Source organism: Strix aluco, chromosome Z, assembly GCF_031877795.1.
Source record: "Strix aluco isolate bStrAlu1 chromosome Z, bStrAlu1.hap1, whole genome shotgun sequence".
NCBI classification, from domain to species: Eukaryota; Metazoa; Chordata; class Aves; order Strigiformes; family Strigidae; genus Strix; species Strix aluco.
This window is the reverse complement of record NC_133971.1, coordinates 32,226,373-32,243,742: the sequence shown is the minus strand read 5'-3', so window position 1 is coordinate 32,243,742 and position 17,370 is coordinate 32,226,373. Positions and strand designations below refer to the sequence as shown.

Sequence of the window (17,370 nt, the reverse complement as noted above, 5' to 3'; positions counted from 1 at the left end):
CATCCATGCTCATATATTTACCTTTTCATAGAAAGCAATTTTTTTACAAAATCATTCAGTGTTTTGAAGGATACTATTTGAAAAGGACTAGTGCTCCTTTAAGTGTAAGATTACCTGGGGGACTATTTTTCATGGTGTAACTAGCGGCATCAAAAGAAGACAGCAATTTATAGGACTTGGGGAGAACAAAGTTTATCTTTACTTCTGTCAGACTTCATGTTGGTAGCACTACCTTCCAGGGGACAATAAAATATGATTATATGTTAGAAAATACCCAAATCCCTCTCATCTGCAGAAAAGTAGCAATGATCTGCAACGAACTTTGCAAGGACTACCATGACTGATTTCAGAACCAGGGGCTACACAGCTTGATCAGGTTGCAGCAAGTCAGCACTAAGCTCAGGACAAGACGCACCAGTCTGGCCAACAGTGCAGCTGCAGCTTCATGCACGTGGACGCCCGTAAGCCAACTTTTGTGGCACTGATGTTATTGGGCTCCTGCCACCATAATGACTGACTAGCGTTGCGTTTATCCTAACGCTTTACCCCCAGTTTACATGGGAGGAACTGTGGCACGGAGGGCATATGCTGTGGGTGTCTGTAGATGGTTAGAACCCAACAATAAGGTTTTCCAAAGCACTCTTCACCTAAATCCTATTGCTTTCACCTACTGCTCCTTCTTTGCAGAGGATTAGACAAGACGGGATAAGAAAAGCAGGGACCATTTTTTGCCCTGTGGCACGCCACCGATTGCGCCAAGCAACATGTGGTGTCACTCGGCATGAAATCTGACCGGTTTTCAGGAGCAAAATTAAGGACATATACAAGCACAATTGAATAAGTAAATACCGCTTTTCAACACCCCTCTTTGGACTGGCCGATCCGGTTAAGCCCGGTGATTCCACCGGCTGGGTGCAGACCCGGACAAGAAGTGAAGCGTTTGAACTCCGCTGGATTTCGCTTGCCCAGGGAAGCCCGGGGAGGGGCAGGCAACGGGCAGCGTTACACGCCACACGCTGTCGCCCGCAGCCCCGCGGCCCGGCCGCCGCCCGCTCCTCTGTCCCGCCGCCGCCGCCGGGCTGGTGTGGCCGCGGGCGCCCTCCGCGCGGAGCCGGGCGGGAGCGCCCCGCGGGCCGGCACGGGGTGACGTCACCCTCCCTCCCCTCCCCCGCCGCCCGGCCGCGCGCGGGGGCGCGGGTGCGGGATCCCCGCGCATTGTGCGCTGGCGGCCTCGGTCAGCCCGCGGCGCGGGCGGCGGCCGGCGCGGCCGGGCGGGTCACCCCGTCGCTCCGCCGGTCGCTCCCCTTTCCACCCCTCCCTCCCCCGCCCGCCGCCCCGCTGCCCCCTCGCACGCACACACACGCGCGCAGGGGCGCAGAGCTCGGCAGCAAGCTTTCCCGAACGCTTGGGGCCATACAGATCCTGTGATCCGGGCGGCGTAAGAGGATTAATAAAAAAACCCAAACAAACCACCAACAAACCCAAATCCAACAACAAACCCAAATCCCACAACAACAAACCCGCGGAACGAGGGAGCGTCGTCTCCACCAGCGTACCCACGGCGTCCCCGTTCTCCCCCGGGAGGAGCGAGGCGGGGTGGGGGGAGGGCTGTTCGTGCTTCGGCTCTCGGGGACGGTTTCTGGGGATTTTTCCCGTGTCTCTACCCTCCCCGCTCCGCCCGCCCCGTGCCCTCTTCCCTCGCTTTTGTTTGCACTGCACTTTTTCTGGAGGGGGGGGGGGGGGGGAGAGTGGGGGGAGCCCGGGTGGGCGACCTCGCTGCTATTTGTAGCGAAAGAATCGGCTAAAAGAGACGAAGGAAGAAAAAAGGTGGGGGGGTGGGGGGGGGTGGGGTGGGGGGGGGAGGGAAAGCGAAGGGGGAAGGAAGGAGAGAGAGGGAGGAGGAGGAGGAGGAGGGGAAACGGAGCAGCAGCTCGGGAACAGAGAGCGCGCCCGGGAGCAGCAGCAGCAGCCGCCGCCGCCGCAGGAAGAAGAACAAGAAGAAGAAAAGAAGAACAGCGGAACAGAGCAGAGCGGAGGAGAGGTGGCGCTGGCAGGAGGAGGCAGGCGGAGACCTGGCTCTTCTGGATGCTGGATTTTCGGACTCTCGTTGACTCTCTCCCGCTCCTCAGCGCCGGACTGTGAGAGACACGCACAAGCGCCAGGCAGCAGCAGCGGCGGGGGGCTCCGCTCGTAGCTGCTGCTGGTGCTGTTGCTGCTGCTGCGGGGCTTGGATTAAATTGGCCGCCCCGGAACGAGCGGGAGCAGCGGGAGGAGGTGGCGGCGGCGGGAAGCGGCGGCGGGCGGGCAGGCGGCGGCGGCGGCTGCTGCTGCTGCTGCTGCTGCTGGGACCGGGGGAGCCAGCATGACCAGGTAACTGCTCCGCTCCTGACCCATTTTTTCCCCTGCCGCCGCTCCGTCTTTGCCGCCTCTTTCGGCGCGTTTGTGCGTGTGGGTGCGTATAAAAACGTGTGTGTGTGCGCGCGCGGGTGTGTGTGCGCAGCCCGGCACACATGTGCCTCACGCACGGCTCTCCCCCGCGGATGCCCCGGGCTCGCCCCCGGCCGTGCCCAGCCCGCTCCGCGCTCCCCTCAGCCGGGTCTCAGCCTGGCGGCGAGGCCTGCGAGGGGAGCGAGGGGAGCCGCGGTGCGGGGACGGGGGATGGGGCAGGGTGAGGACGAGTGATGGATCGGAGTCGACGTTTCCACTGAATGCCACTGTACGCGGGCAGGGGGGGGGGGGTGGGGGCGGGCTACACTATTTACACGTTGGCTGTTTGCTCTAGCGAGCGAATTATTAATATTAATTATTTTCTTTATTCAAACGGGTGGGGTGAAGGGGGAAGGTAGAAGAGGTGAGAGGCGAGGCGCCAGCCGCTGGAGCGGGGGTGTGGGGGCAAGGGGCCGGTAGGGACCCCCGGCGCCGGTCCGACGAGAGCTCCCTCCTCCTCCTCCTTCTCCTCCTTTTCCCCCACCTCCTCTTCTTCCTCTTCCTCCTCTCTCTCGGCGGAGCGGGGAGGCACGGAGATACGAAGCTTTTCACAGGTTAGGCTTTTAATTTCTTCGTTTACTCTCCCGAAGCCACTTGAAAGGAAGCACATCGGGCTGGAAACTCAGTTTTCTGAGCCCTTACAAAGGGTTCCTTGAATTTGTTAAGCAAACTTAGCAGCTCCTTCTGCGCCGTCTGCCCGTGTGAGAACAGTCACTTCTGGGTGCTGCAATCGGGCTCTCCCAGGCTGACAAATAAACCAGTAGTTTTCTTCCACCGAATTTCGAATTTTGCCTCTTTTCTATCCCCTCATTCCCCGACAGAACTGTATTATTCCCTTTTTAAGCGATTACCACTCACCCTTGCATGTATGGCTTTTGAATGTCTGCTTCTCCTTGTTACTTCTCCAGAGTGCTGTCGTGCGTATTTTATTCTTTTGCCTGGCCTTTGTACAGTTACTGCCTCGTGGAAGGATGGCAGCTTCTTTACCTTGCTTACCCTATCCACGTTGTCGGTTTCAGCATACGCAGAAGGGTCATTTTATTTGCACAGAATAGTTAGGGTTCTGTGTGTTTCTTCACTTGTCGCCTGAGACGGTGTTGTCTTGGAGATGAGTCTGTAGATGCTGATATGCTTTGGAGTTTGCTGTTTGCATACAGGAGTATTTTTGGTGAAGCCCATATTCTCTGAAATGTGGGGTTAATGTGGGAAGTTATGATTGTCTTCTTAGCCTTCTGGAGATCACTTCCAACCTTTTGTTCAGGCACAAGCAACTTCTGTAATATCAGGACATTTATTGGGAATTTTGATGCGGAGGTGGAAAAATGTTTATGTACCATGTTTTTCCTTCCTCTGGTATCTGCTAGTGGTTTGTGGTGATGTATTGGTCAGTACTTTCTTTTCTTGCTGAAAAAGTGTATAGTAAATGACATCATTTTCTCCTGGGCTGGGAGCATGCAAAGCTCCTACAATTCTTGTTATTGAACAGAGCAACTCTGAAGAAAAAAGAAGATTCTCCCCTCTCCTAAATGCAATCATATGTACTTGTATCTTACTTCAGATGGCAATTTCTTGATAGGTTCTGTAAATGCCATCTCATGAGATCTGCTATTACCACTTTTTTTATGTGTGAAATTGACAAACTGGTCAGTTTAATAAATTCAACTGTCAAATTTTGCCCAGTCAAAATTGCTAAAAGCTGTAAATGTACTGGCATGGGATTTTCAAGGCACTGAGTGTTACATAGAAAGGAAGAAGGATTTAATGAGAGACTTTTTGCAGGAGTAGCTTTCCAATTTTAGTTTTGTCACTTGTGTTAATATGGTGGAGTATATTTAGATTTCTCTCAATGCAGAAATGATGTATAGCTTTTCTGTATCCACTTAAAACACTGAAAGCTTTGCCTAAGTAGAAGACTTCTACGCTAAGAAGGCACTAAGAAATTCATTATGGTTTGTGTGTGCTATGGCAATCTGTCAGGAATGGTGTGTGGAAAGGAAAATAGTATCTTGGTATTTCTAGATTTCAGGAACAGGTCTTAGGACCTGCTTTTAGAGCAATCAGTCATACTACTTTTCAAATGAATGCTAAAGAGTAATATGAATTAAGTGTTCTGCTGTGATGGTTATGTAACTCAAACACCAGCACTGTCAGCGAACTCAACGGGTAATAGTAAATCGGTGCTTAATCTTAGGAGAGGGTTTACAAGAACAGTCTTGGGGGTGTGTGAGAGAATGAAATAACTGGTGATTTAGGTCTAGTCATCAATTCACCTTTCATTTTTTAAGATTGCCCTTCGTTCCTACGTTTGAATAATGCAGGGACCAAAACTACACAGGCTGAGGAGGAGTGGGAATCCCCCTTCATCTGCTGCTGTGTATGCAGAGCCACTAGGGGCCTGTATAAACTGCTCTTGCACAGCAGATACCAGTACATGGCATAAGCTTGCTCTTTCACCAGACATTTTTTACACAGGTGCCTAATGTCAAAAGCGAAGTTGCCGATTATTGATTCCTCACTAATAAATGAGGCTGCAGTTACTTGCATACAAATTGTGTATTATTTTGGGTTTTTTTACCCTACTTCATCCATTTCCCCCAGTCCTGTGTGGTGTCCAACATAGTTCTTTCCTCCCTGCTCTCCTGACTGCTATGGCAGTTGGGGATGAACATCGGCTTGGGACGTGCAAATTTTGGGCAAAGTCAGGTTTGAGTGTCTCCCCGCATTTCATATTTTCTGTAAGCTGAGAAAATCAGATTTGTTGCCTGTACTGTTCCATGCAAGTGTAGGGTTAAAAGATAATCTAAACAGGATTACTTCAAGGCAGGAACAGACATAGATTGATGGTGTATTTAAACTAGCTTTGTAAGTGTTACGTAAGTTTGAGAGTGTGGCGGCTCCAAGGCTTTGGCTGGAGCGTAGTCAGCATTTATGGGACTTGGGCTGAAGATACACTATACATTTTTGAGTGTCAGTTTCAGAAATGTAAAATCCACCAGCCGTAGCATTCTTAATAGACATTAAGCAATAAGGTCAAGTATACTTACACTGTTCTATTGTTGATTTTTGGTTTTTCAACCTGACAAGGCAGACAATTTGTAAAAGAGCACAGCTGAAATATTTGCATATTGGATTTCCTTCAAAATGAACTTCCGTTACTAAGCTCTTTGAAAATTCTCATTTGAAAGGATTTTCAAGCTGAATCACAGTAAGGTCATACAATCAAAATGCAGTTTCCCTATGGTATGTTAATTTTTTTAATAAGCTGTCTTTAAAACAGCAGTTTCGATATATCATGTGGTGTTGGGCTAGTTACTGCAAGAGGCCTTTTTTCATATTACTGACAACAGTTGTGCAAATATTGACACACTTTAATCTTCTGAAATGTGCGTGTGTGCACTTAGGTAAAGTTGTGATGAAATGTAATGAAATCCGCTTTAAAGGTTTTCTCAAATGATGTCTATTCAAAACTGTAAGTCTTAGTAAACCAAGACAGTGTCTCCAAAATGCAGAGGACAGGCACTTCATTTGCACTTCGAATATCAAGAGGAGTAATATGGTACAGGTCTACAAATGATTGTGTTTCATTTTTGTGTAAGATCATGGTGATTTTTAACATTTTGTTGTTTAACAAGTTGAGAAAAAGGTATAGAAATTTGCTGGTTTAAGTTCAAAGAGTAACATAATGCCATCTATTTTAACAGGAGCTTGCTTATGTTGTAGTCCTATTTAATAATAGTTGGCCTAACACAGTCAACATACAATATTTTTATGAAAACTCTCAATTTCACATACTCTATGAGTTGTTTATTTGCTTAATCATTGTTTTCTTTGGAAAAGGCCTTAAATGAAGCTAATTAATGAATGTATGCTGGCAACTTGGCAGCCTAAAGCAAGTATCTGTGTTTAAAAATACTCCTTTGTATGCGATCTGTGATTTACCGAGTAGGAGCAAAGAGGAAGCATTTCTTCTCTTGATAATCAACTATAGTGAAAACTGCAGTACAACCGGAGAAATCTGATGATGTAGAAAATGATTGCATGACAGTGCTTTGCCTGTAAATTCCTTTCCAACAAGCTTCACTTGTTGTTTTAGCTGCCGTGCATTGATAGAACCATATGTCTACTATTGCACAATTCTAAGTTACATTTCATAAGCTCAGATGGCTTTTGATTGGTGATTGATAAGATTTATTAAAAGGTTGCATGTTTGTGTCTTCCTATAGGAAGTGGACAGCTAAAATGTGGGGAAAATAGGTACAAAATAATACAAATGGCTTGTTCGCAAAAAATTAGGTTAAAATGAATTAATTATTATATAAATACTGAAAGCATTGCTTTTTTAAAACATGGTTATTATTCAGGTTCTTTCAATTCATTCATAAAAGCGACAATTCAACCTGAATACTCTGTTTATCAGTGTATTTTTAACTACATCAGCAGGTATACACAGTCTGTACTTCTCTAAGACTTACAGCTTTAAGTGTCTTATGCTTACATGCCGTGACAGCCTTCTCCAGAAGCTTAGTAGCACATAACCAAAAAAAAAAAAGTGATTGATCTTGCAGTACAGTTCCAAAACAGGTAGAGATTTTTGGAAAAATCAACTCCCCCATTTATGCTTGTCAGTCTGATATCTGTCTGATATCTGCGTGTTCTTTCAAATGCAAAGAATGTGTGGAAAACTTCCTCCTTCCCAGCCAACTGAAAGTGATGGAATTTTAGGCACTTTTATTTATTTCACCAGAGGACATGCCTTAATACACTATCATGCCCTGTGCGGTGCTTCTTCATAGTTAAGCATAGCAGAGTTATTTGAGTTTTTCAGTAATCTTCCAGTTACTGGAGTTGCTCCACTGGTACACAAGTTAATTTGTTGTTTGCAGACAATCAAAATGGATGTCCTAGTTAGTGCCAGCTGAACTGCTCACATACTGTTGTAGTCAGATAATGCGTACTTTTTCTCCAAGCAGTGTATCAAATGTGGTATATGGAGTAATGCAAGCAAGTGTATTGCTCTTTCTTCTACAGTTTTTAGTGTTCTGAAAATTAGGTCAATAAGTGGCATGTAAAATCTGGCATCTTAGATGACAGAATCGACTAATTCTCATGAAGAATATAGTCAAATGTGGCTTGGGTCCTAAATTTGCAAATAGGTATACATTTCTCTTGCAAATTTGCCCAATTCCATTTTGATTTCAGTGTCTCATCTTGGCTTATTCACTGGTTTTACCCACAAGCCTGGCTTTTTGTTACTTGCTTTTACTCACTGAGAGGAAATTCAAATACATTCTGGTAACATTTTTGTTGGCTTTCTGACCTTTAGAAAATAATTGCTGAATTTGAACTCAGTAATTCTGCTTGCTTTATAGTGCTGATTGAATTAAAAAATTAACCATGTTTTTGAACTGTCTGTAGGTTACATTCTTTTATAAAGCTTTCACAGAGAAAGCTGAAATTTGTGTACGAGGAATAAAGAAACTGACCTTTTCTCTCTTTTCTTTTCTTTTCTTTTCTTTTCTTTTCTTTTCTTTTCTTTTCTTTTCTTTTCTTTTCTTTTCTTTTCTTTTCTTTTCTTTTCTTTTCTTTTCTTTTCTTTTCTTTTCTTTTCTTTTCTTTTCTTTTCTTTTCTTTTCTTTCCTTTCCTTTCCTTTCCTTTCCTTTCCTTTCCTTTCCTTTCCTTTCCTTTCCTTTCCTTTCCTTTCCTTTCCTTTCCTTTCCTTTCCTTTCCTTTCCTTTCCTTTCCTTTCCTTTCCTTTCCTTTCCTTTCCTTTCCTTTCCTTTCCTTTCCTTTCCTTTCCTTTCCTTTCCTTTCCTTTCCTTTCCTTTCCTTTCCTTCCCTTGTTCCCTTTCCTTTCCTTCCCTTCCCTTCCCTTCCCTTCCCTTCCCTTCCCTTCCCTTCCCTTCCCTTCCCTTCCCTTCCCTTCCCTTCCCCTTCCCCTTCCCCTTCCCCTTCCCCTTCCCCTTCCCCTTCCCCTTCCCCTTCCCCTTCCCCTTCCCCTTCCCCTTCCCCTTCCCCTTCCCCTTCCCCTTCCCCTTCCCCTTCCCCTTCCCCTTCCCCTTCCCCTTCCCCTTCCCCTTCCCCTTTCCCCTTCCCCTTCCCCTTCCCTTTCCCCTTCCCCTTCCCCTTCCCCTTCCCCTTCCTTTTTTCTTTTCTTCACTTCTGTACATGCTTTTGTAAAAGTGAAGCACATATTCATATTACAGTTATGGAACAATACTATTTATTTTTCTGAAAAAAAGGATAAAATTGATCTTATTATAGTTCACAAAAATATGTAGGAATATTCTATACTCTACTTTTCTTTCATCTCCTTTATCCGTGGAAAGAAGCGGTTTATAAGACAGATGTGTGTCATGATTTCTAGCATAGACACATGATGAATTTATCTGTGTTCACCTGCATAATTATACTTCTGTGAATCACAGTTTTAATTTCTTTACTTTTCTTAAAGGAAGGGGCTTTCTCCTTCTGTGAAATTTACTGTAGGCAGGGAGGTCTTTTTTTAAAAAGCCATTTATAAATGCAGGACCAGAGATTTTCTGCCTAGGTTTTCAGTACTGTGAATGTCTTTACCTCTTATGCTGCATTTTATTAAAATCCTCTTTACAGGTGTACTGTGTATTAATAATTGTAGGAATTTTACTATTTTTATTAATAAATGAACGGCTATACTTTGCATATAAGAAGCAGCATTTTTTTTTAAAAAAATGGTTACTAGATTAGAATTTTGTCTGCCTATGTGTAGATGATAAAAGTCATGAATTCAGTGTGAAGTACATGCAATGAGAGATTTCTAAAACACTGATGAAAAAGTAGGACAGGAAGTTTTATTCATTTATTTATGTTTGTTTGGGATGATAGTGTATCTTAGAAAGCCGCTTAACTGCTGCCCAGTGCAGCTGTCCTTCCCTGAAAGATTAGGTTTCAGGAGCAATGATGGATGTTGAATGCCTGTAGCCAGTTGTGGGGTTTGCTCTGAGGTCAGTAGTACTGATGGAGGATAGGAATTTACAGCCTTATATCTCTACGCCAACGTAACCAAGAAAAAAAAAACAACTAGGTGCGTTCAATGCAGCATAGTTCAGAAAGCTGTTCATACTAGTGAGAAAGACTGAATAGATTGTGAATAATAGGGGCAAATTTAGTCATGAGTATGCCCTTTTGTTTCACAGAAACACCCAGAAATAGCTATAAAAAATAAATAGAATGATGAGACTTTATTTAGAACTTCTTACATACTATTTTAAAGTATGTTAACAAACTTGGAATTTATACTGTTGACTTGTTTTGATGTTTCAGATATGCTTAAATTTTATGACAGCTTACCGAGCACAAACATACTCATCTTTTTCACTTAGAAATAGTGTGGGGTTTCTTTTATGGATAAAATATATGTTAGGGGTTTTCAGCAAGCTTAACCAAGGCAGAGTTGATATTCATCAGTGATGAAAATGTAGATATTCATCAGGTAGAAAGGGTAAATGGTATTTAGTGTTACCTTGTTTAGTTTGGGTATCACAGTATGCAGTGCAAATAAAGATGGATAGTTTGGATAGCTCTGATGTGTGCTTTCAGAAGCGTTTGTTAAGATCAGACTTTCAGACTCTATTTATGGACTATCTACCTTCCCTGAGCTGTTGAAGCTTTTGCTTGATATATGGTGATACGATTAACTTGTAAGAAGTGGTTCTTGGTAGAGAAAGGCGCACAACAATACATGCTGTTTTATTGTTAAGACTGCAAAACTCTTTTGAGCTGTTTGTATTAATTTGTACCTTAATGGTATAGGTGGATTTTTCGATCAAGCCGTAGAAGAGCTGTCCTAATAGGCTGAAAGCCCTCAGTGGTCGGTGAGAAAGATTTCCTTTGACAGCAGCATTGTTTGGATCCTTTGTGTCTTTGCTTAAATGACAGCAGTTTTTACCTGGAGTAATCCTAGCAGTAGTTAAATTCAAATATAGAGAAGAAAGCTTAGTAAAATATCTGATGAATTGATTTACAGTATTTCATAAATTAGGGAGTAAGAAGCATTTTGGTAAAGAGAAATACATATCTAGCAAGAATCACTTTAGAACAGTTTTGCATCAAGTAAATGGGATTTTGCCAAATGCCTGTGTATTCTACTTACTGGCAGCATGCCATCAACTTTATTTGGAAAACTGTCTTTGCTTAAGTAATAAATATTCACTATTTAGCAATTCATTTTACTATAAATAACAGATGGATTCTGTGATTAGTTTGTTTTTGTTATTTTTTTTTCATTTTTAACCTATTTCACAAAGAATGGAGTTTTGCAAATTATCGTTAAGTTCATCAATGACCTGTGCTTGACTAACAGAATTTTCCAAACAGCAAAAATTTTTTGCTTACCTTGTTTGACAATTTGGATACTTTTGGGTATTATTTTTGCTTGACATGAGAAGCCTTGAATTTTTCTATTGTACATGATACGTGAAAAAAAAAGTATAATATTAACTTGAAGAAACATTTGTCTTAGTTGATATTAATGGTACTCTAATGCAATTTTTTTGTTGTTAAAGAGAAGTAGAAAATTAGTGGAAATTTTTGTTGTCACTGTCAGATATGTAGAATTTACACCTGTTTCCCATTTAACATTTTCAAAAGCTGCCTTAAATGGCCATGTGAAGTTTCAGCATACAGACTAGATGAAAATCTTAAATATATCAAGGGCAGACGATAATGAAGAGAGCATTGTACTTTCTAATGCTAACAGGTGGCAGTGAATGCCTGCAGGAGCAATCATACCTCTGTAAGAATCCTGACATTCCTTGGGTTTAATTTTGCATGATTACAGTGACTGGAAAAAACAAAACAAAACAAAACAATGTTAAGACTTTTGCAGTAGTATTTCAGTTAGCTTGGAAATTTCTAGACAGTTTTGAGATGAACAGAGTAAATACTTTATATACATAAAAAGGAAATATTTATTCTCCAGCCATTGGGCTGTATTTGATGGAACAGATATGTGTCCTTCTAGTCAATGTAATCCCTAAAAGGACACTTACTAAGACTGTATCCCTGGCTGATTTATTCATAGGATTGCTTTATTAATCTAGTACACAAGGGTAATCTTATTTCAAATGTATTAGAAAGCATGAAAATCACTACTGGACTTCTTAGAGACGTGGATTTCTCTTTCTTCAGGCAATTCTAATTTATAATCTCAGTCTTTCTACTTTTTAGTGCAGAATACAGAACCCACGAAAGGTCCAGTGGCCTTAAAAGTGTTGTTTCATCTATGCTGATCTCTGCCGTAGTACAGGTTAGAGAGAGACAGATTAATAAAAAATTAAAATAGATAGTGTGTGATGGGAAAATAGAAAGGTATGGTGGGATTTTTCTACCATGATGATGAATGAGTTGCTAGAAATGCTTATTTATTAACCAATGCTTAACAGATGTATTCTCTTACTAAATAAAATCTTAAACTGTGTTACTGGCAGGCAAGCTGCATTTTCAGCTTTTTTGTGTTCATTGTTGTAAGGATGTGAACGGCGTGCCATTGTGATGTGAACTTTTTGCTTTCCTGGGTTAACTTTGTAATGCAGATGCCACTCAGAAAGTTAGACATATTTTCTGCAGTTTGTTCCTCAGAGAATGGTGTTAATATCTCTTTCATATTTAATGAGAAAGAACACTTGAGAACACTGAAGAGCTTTGCGGTGGGAGGAAACCCACTTGAAAGAGTAAAGAGTTAAATTTTACAAGCTCTGAAGTTTCCCACTAAAGCAAAACTGCCACAGAATCAATGCCAGTTTGACTACTGTGACTGCCCCTTCCCCGCCTCTTCTTTCTCCAAGTTGTTCTCCATCCTGGTTTTGCACTCCTGGGAACATTTCAGGTGGAGATGTGTTCTCTGTATGAAAGATGGCAGTTAGTAAATCAAGGAGAAATGTGTGTTCCTGAAGAAATACTGACGCCTACTTCATTCCAGCTCTTCCATGCTGTACATCACTCTGTCTGGAATGAGCCTTTAGGTATCCTTGAAAAGGTAACTCTCTGTAGCAGGTTTTGCTTCTCATTGTTAGATCGTATCTGATGTTGTGAACTCTCAGAAACTCTTAAGAGTGGGCTCCCTAGGCTGTCCTTCTTTCAGAGGATCACTTAAATTATGAATATTGGATGCTCTGTTTGTGATGTTCTAGAAATCCCCTCTGAAACCTATTGTCATTAGGATCTCAGAGGCTTCATTTATGTATTTTAAATCTTCTGCTAAGTGTTACAGGCTTGTCCTTTTTGCATTGATCTCCAACTTTTTTGACTATGTATAGATATCTAGAAAGCAGTCTTTCAATATAGACTTTTCTATCCATTGGTGTACTTAAGACACCACATGTATACTTGTAAACCTTCTGCCTTCACTGAGGTATCTGAATACCTCTGGGTTATCTATTTTTAAAAAAGTTCCGTGCTTTCTTTTATGTCTTGGATAGGAGACAACATTGTCTTTTGGTTCTTCATAAAATTTTTGCTTTCTCTACTACTTCCCATTTTTTACATCAGGAGACTCTCCACATTAAAAGGTGAAACACATTAAGAGAAATAGATCTGCTTGACAGCTTCTTCTGGCTGGTGTCTGGAGAACTGCATGAGTGTAACAACAAAGAAATATCTCTCTCTGGTGTCATTTTGATGTTTTTGTCTCTAGTTGCAGAAGTAGCAGATTCAGATTTAACTGTGGGTGCTGGCTCTCTTCTCTCCGGGTACAGCCTTCCATTTAAGTCTTTGTGCTATTGAGTTGAATTCAGTTTCTTAAATCCTGTCTCTATCAAAGCGTGTCAGTTTTTATTGAGACACAATCCTGACATTTGTTCTTGCAGATGACCCACCTGGTAAAAGAGTTGCAAGTTCATACTCTGTTGAGAAACTTCAGGAGTGTAGGTTCCCAAGCTCTCATGCTCACTTCAATGCCAGGTTCTCCAAGTGGAATCAGAGCTAGGTATTTTTCAGAAGAACATGAAACTGCTGTGTTAATGTTTTGAAGCATTAAATTTCATTAATAGACACCGTTTGTCAGACGCTGTCACACTCACTGTACTTTTCTTAGTATGCTGTATTACTTTTCTGTGTTTAATGTGTTTGAGAACTTTAAGGCAGGTTCTCACTGTGCTTTTTTCACTAATGTAGTTATTATTCCATCTACTGAGTTTCTGAGGTGTTATTAGTGGTTAACAATGGCTGCTTTTCTTGCCTTATGCATATGCATACACATGTAAAACAATAAGCAGGATTTTCCCCAGCTTCTGTAAGTTTTGTCTCTGCTAGTGCAGGGTAGATGAATGCTCCAGTCAGAGATACAGTTGTATTACTGTATTTCTGGTGTTGCCTGGAATTGCATATATTCAATAATTTAGTAACTGCTGAGGGGAGCTAGGGGTGTACGGTTCCACTATTGGGAATGAAGTCATAGAAGTTGAGAGTTTGTGTTTGTGATTTTGGTTGCCCTTTGTAATGGTTTGAAGCTCATACTGAAGTTGTGTGGCTTGCCTGAATCTATGCAGAGTTGAAGCTTCTTTCAGAATTAGTTTTTTGACTATTTGGACATGGCTTTCAGTACTTGCACATTTTCAGAGTCGTATTCTTACGAAGACCAGTTTTCAGAAATGCCTGTCACTGAGACTGTACTTCAGAAAGTCCGGCAGATGTTGTCAATGTTTCGTCTGCTTTCTGTCTGCAAATAACTCAGATATGTGTCCAATTAACATTTTGATTTATCCATTCATTGTTTCCTAATAAACCATTTCCTTTTTTTGCCTGCAAACTTGCTGAAATGTAAAACAAATTTTCTTGTCTGCAGTTTTCCTCTATGCTTTGCCATAATGCTGATGATTTTTCTATTTTTCTTAATGGTGTGTAGACTGGAAGACAGGAGGTCCATCTCAAATAATTCTTCCTTACATTGTTCCCTTGAAGATACCAGAGTACTCCTTAGAAAACTCAAGAGTCTTCCTTTGGAGAATTGTGAAAATATCTTTTATGTTCAGCAATTCCCTTTCAGATTTTGACTGAAAACAGTAAGGCAATTTTCTGATCTTTCTTAACCCAAAATGTAGGTGAAGCTTATCCTTCAAAAGTCTTGTGGCTTCCTTTTATTTGAACTATAGATTTTGTGGGTATTTTACTAACTGTAAGGCATGCCTACATTAAATGTTACAGCTGTGTGAGAGGGCTTAGTGTGTGACTGGTGATCAAATAACTGATAAGTGAACTAGCATCAGTGGAGTGAGTTGATGTTTGATTGCTTAGATGATAATCGGGAATTACTTCATCCTATCAGATGGGCAGAATGTTAGATCTCAGGTGGAATAAATAATATTAAATCAGACATAATTTTAGATAGCTCTGTGGTCCTTTACTGGATGTCTATATATGGGACTGATGGTGCATATAAAATACTCTTTTGCACTGTTAGTTTTTACTTGAACTATCAAAAATAGTTTTAGAGCTGCATTTTTAGGATGAGTCAGAGGTATGAAGGAATTGTACACTTGTGCATCACAAATACACTGCCCAGACAGAGTGACTACAGAGGTCTGCAGAATGATAAAAAATAGTCCAGTCAGCTGTACTTTGTAAAAATGCCCTTACTGTTTGTGCCGTTACATGTAAGAGAATTATTGTAGGCGTTTTCTGTGGCTTACAGTCTAGAATTTAGTCCCTAGTTTGTGTCATTGCCTAATAGAGTATGAATAATCCAGAAAAAAAAAATCTGTTGTAAAACTCTAATTTTTACTCTTCCCTCTTATCCTTTACTAATTATCTGGAAATCTAAGGATAACTTTGAAGAAGAAAGTTCTTTATAGACATAAGGCTAAAAATAACTATAGGTGCTGAGAATCAGGTAACCAGATCCCCTGAAATGACTTTAAAAATACAGAACATTCATGGCTGCTGCTAATGTTAAACACACTAAATCAGAGAGGAAATGTAAGTCGGTTTTTTAGTGTTAGGAAGAAAATTTTCTGTTGTAGATTAGTGAAGGACTATTTTAAAATGAGTTTCATTGTGGAAGGATAACCCTTGTGTGTAAGCGCTCTGTGGTAATAAGAACTGTGTGCTGCATATGGCTCACTTTATTCATGCTCATACTCCCACGGTATCAAATGGATTTAGTTGCACATCAGGTTAGCAGGAGCTGGTGCTTTGTCCTGTCATTCTATATATTAAAAGTGTATAGTAAAAATAGGAAAAGATATATATGAAAATGTAAGCAAGGACAGAAAGGATAAAGAAAAATAAATTCATTTAAGATAGAATTCAATAGAGAAGTTAGGCTCACCTATACACGTATATCTAGGCAACTTCATGACTATCTAACATCATTGAAATCTATTAGAGTTTATGTGAATTTAAAAATATGCATGTGTGTGGTTTAAAAACAAGTATGCACACTAAAGTGATTTTTTAAATTTGGACACTTAACTCTATGGAAAGGAAGGAAGTAAAAAAAAATAATTTCTGCTTTACTCTATATTTTGCCTTTTTCTTCAGAATGTTCCAATCAGTATTAACACAGCTGACAAGAGATGGAATAGTTTACTGCTTTCCTTGGTTTATGGAAAGAATAAAAGTAATATAATAGTATTTCTATTTGATATTTTTTGGTTTTCTTCTCAGTTTGCCTACAGAGCAGGCAAAGCATCTCCAAACTACCGAAATGTGAAATAGACACAGACTTTATTTCCATTTGTGTGCATTATGGAACACTGTAATTTGACTACAGGAAAAAATACTAATAAATAAGAGTTCCATAACAAGACACAATCTGTTCTATAAGTATGATCACATCAGTTTATGAACACACATTTTTAATCTTACGTGATGCAGAAACACTATTATAGGCATCGCTTTGTCAGGAGTTTCTGTCTTTAACCAAACCACAATGTAGTGCTGAAACGCTGAACCCAGTCAGAGCAAGAGATTCTTCTCATTGTTTCATACTCGCTAATATTTTAGTGAATATCTGTTTCAGTATTTATCCAAATATCAGCTGATATCTGTGCAAAGATGCAAAGGTATGATGTACGCTAAACATTTTTTTGTTGTCTTTGTTCTAATAATTTTTTTCTTTTGCATTTCATTGTTCATACCTACTCATTTTTAAGATGCATATGACAAAATACAGCACTAGATTGTTAAAGGTGAAACTCTTAAAGACTTATGAGGGAAATCTGAAAGTTTTAAAGAGAAGGTAATCCTATTACTGGTAGTGATTTCTTATGTGGAGGAATTGCAGAACAGAAATTCTGATGTGTTATGTAGAGGATGAAGGGATTGGTAAAAAACAGTTCCTAATCTGTTAACTGAAGAAATTAGCAGGATTAAGTTGTATATCACAAGATAAATTAAGCCTTTTTTTTCCACTGGACTTGTGCTGTTTTATATAATTTTATAGTTTGTGCCTTATTCACAATTATGTTGAATTGGTGATGGAGCAATAGTTTAGGTAAAATACTTGAACGACTTTTGTTTGCTCTTTATTTAAAAAAAAATTGCAAATACTGAAAACAGTGAAAAAGTTGATGTTTGGTGAAGTCTGTGGAACTGAATGTGGATAGTAGTTGTCATTTCATTGTAAATTATGATTTATAAGTGATTTACATTTTGTAGATTTGTATGTGACATTATTATGTATCAGTGCCATACCCTTTGGTTAAAAAAGGGTTTTACGTCCATCTCTCTTTAGCTTTAGTGTTTCCTTCTCTTAAGAGATTCCAGCCTTTTTTGCTCAAAAAGCTTTTATTCTTCGTATGATGCTGCTCTTTTGTGTTCTCTTCTTTTTCTTTGAGTGCCTTTAGTATGTTTTTGTTAAGGTAGATGAGCTGAAGACCAAAAGACTTTGGAAGTTGCATCTATTCTTG

The 17,370-nt window shown here is 40.7% G+C and overlaps 1 protein-coding gene across 1 annotated transcript in view; it reads left to right on the top strand.

Moving 5' to 3' along the window:
• The first annotated feature begins 1,973 nt into the window (after positions 1-1,973).
• PTPRD (protein tyrosine phosphatase receptor type D) overlaps positions 1,974-17,370 on the top strand; it is a 384,170-nt gene continuing 368,773 nt past the window's right edge. The window contains exon 1 of the mRNA XM_074812018.1: positions 1,974-2,370. The gene's annotated coding sequence lies outside the window, so the exon portion shown is untranslated. The remainder of the gene's footprint in view (positions 2,371-17,370) is intronic.